At 36.6% G+C, this 1,943-nt stretch overlaps 1 protein-coding gene across 1 annotated transcript in view; it reads right to left on the bottom strand.

Moving 5' to 3' along the window:
- Positions 1–1,663: 1,663 nt before the first annotated feature.
- The window catches only part of LOC110491256 (globoside alpha-1,3-N-acetylgalactosaminyltransferase 1), a 43,458-nt gene continuing 43,178 nt past the window's right edge, over positions 1,664–1,943 (bottom strand). Inside the window, exon 11 of the mRNA XM_036989493.1 lies at positions 1,664–1,943. This exon is cut by the window's right edge and continues 402 nt beyond it. The gene's annotated coding sequence lies outside the window, so the exon portion shown is untranslated.

Consider the following 1,943-nt stretch of genomic DNA (forward strand, 5'->3'; position numbering starts at 1 on the left):
TAGAGTTGGTATAGAGTTTATATAGAGTTGGTATAGAGTTTATATAGAGTTGTTATAGAGTTGTTATAGAGTTTGTATAGAGTTGGTGTAGAGTTGGCATAAAGTTGGTATAGAGTTTATATAGAGTTTGTATAGTTTGTATAGAGTTTGTATAGAGTTTGTATAGAGTTGGTGTAGAGTTGGTGTAAAGTTGGTGTAGAGTTTATATAGAGTTTGTATAGTTTGTATAGAGTTTGTATAGAGTTTGTATAGAGTTGGTGTAGAGTTGGTGTAAAGTTGGTGTAGAGTTTATATAGAGTTGGTATAGAATGTATATAGATTTGGTATAGAGTTTATATAGAGTTGGTGTAGAGTTGGTGTAGAATTGGTATAGAGTTGGTATAGAGTTTATGTAGAGTTGGTATAGAATGTATATAGATTTGGTATAGATTTTATATAGAGTTGGTGTAGAGTTGGTGTAGAATTGGTGTAGAGTTGGTATAGAGTTTATGTAGAGTTGGTATAGAGTTTAGGTAGAGTTGGTGTAGAGTTGGTGTAGAATGTATATAGATTTGGTATAGAGTTTATATAGAGTTGGTGTAGAGTTGGTGTAGAGTTTAGGTAGAGTTGGTGTAGAGTTGGTGTAGAATGTATATAGATTTGGTATAGAGTTTATATAGAGTTGGTGTAGAGTTGGTGTAGAGTTGGTATAGAGTTTATGTAGAGTTGGTATAGAGTTTAGGTAGAGTTGGTACAGAGTTGGTACAGAGTTGGTGTAGTGTTGGTGTAGAATTGGTGTAGAGTTGGTGTAGAGTTGGTGTAGAGTTGGTGTAGAGTTGGTGTAGAGTTGGTATAGAGTTGGTATAGAGTGGGTATAGAGTTGGTGTAGAGTGGGTGTAGAGTTGGTGTAGAGTTGGTATAGAGTTGGTGTAGAGTTGGTATAGAGTTTATGTAGAGTTGGTATAGAGTTGGTGTAGAGTGGGTGTAGAGTTGGTATAGAGTTTATGTAGAGTTGGTATAGAGTGGGTGTAGAGTGGGTGTAGAGTTGGTGTAGAGTTGGTGTAGAGTTGGTGTAGAGTGGGTGTAGAGTTGGTGTAGAGTGGGTGTAGAGTGGGTATAGAGTTGGTGTAGAGTTGGTGTAGAGTGGGTGTAGAGTTGGTGTAGAGTTGGTATAGAGTTGGTGTAGAGTTGGTGTAGAGTTGGTATAGAGTTTATGTAGAGTTGGTATAGAGTTGGTATAGAGTTGGTGTAGAGTGGGTGTAGAGTTGGTGTGGTGTTGGTGTAGTGTTGGTGTAGTCAACTAAGTAATTTATCAGATAATGTGTTACATTAATGTATTATCACTAAAGAACCCCGTGTTATGTAAGATCTTAACCGGCTGTGACTCTGCTACAAGCACTAATTAGAGATTTTGTTCATTTAAAACAATAACTTGTTTGTATTTGCATTCAAGCACTAACAGATACGTACAAAAAAATCATACACTTGTCCCTGATCGTAAGAAAAATATGGCCGATTTTTAAAGTGAGGGGTGTGACTGTTACCGCGTGACCTTGAACAAAGGCTCAGTGACGTTATCCTTGCAGGGTGCAGGAGGACTGAAAACACAGGTCCTGATCATTTTAACCCAGATCTTTTTTTCCATTATTAATTGTTTCAAAAAATATGTTTCTCGGAGAAATTGTATTAGAATATAATTACCCAATTTATTTGAGCATAGGCTTACAATATAGTATTATTTATTTTATACAGTATATTTTCCTCATCTTTATCAAACATGCCAAAAAATGATGGACCCCATGGTACATAAAGTAAAGGTGGCTAAGTCTGAGTTGGCACCCTAAATAGTGCACTTCTTAACCAGGAGTTCTAGGGTGTCGTTTCGAGCATAGCCTATGTCACAAAGACACTGAAACAAGAACACATTTCACTGAACCAAAAGTGCAGTGTGCAAAAATATAACC

This window comes from Oncorhynchus mykiss, chromosome 10 (genome assembly GCF_013265735.2).
Source record: "Oncorhynchus mykiss isolate Arlee chromosome 10, USDA_OmykA_1.1, whole genome shotgun sequence".
Classification (NCBI taxonomy): domain Eukaryota; kingdom Metazoa; phylum Chordata; class Actinopteri; order Salmoniformes; family Salmonidae; genus Oncorhynchus; species Oncorhynchus mykiss.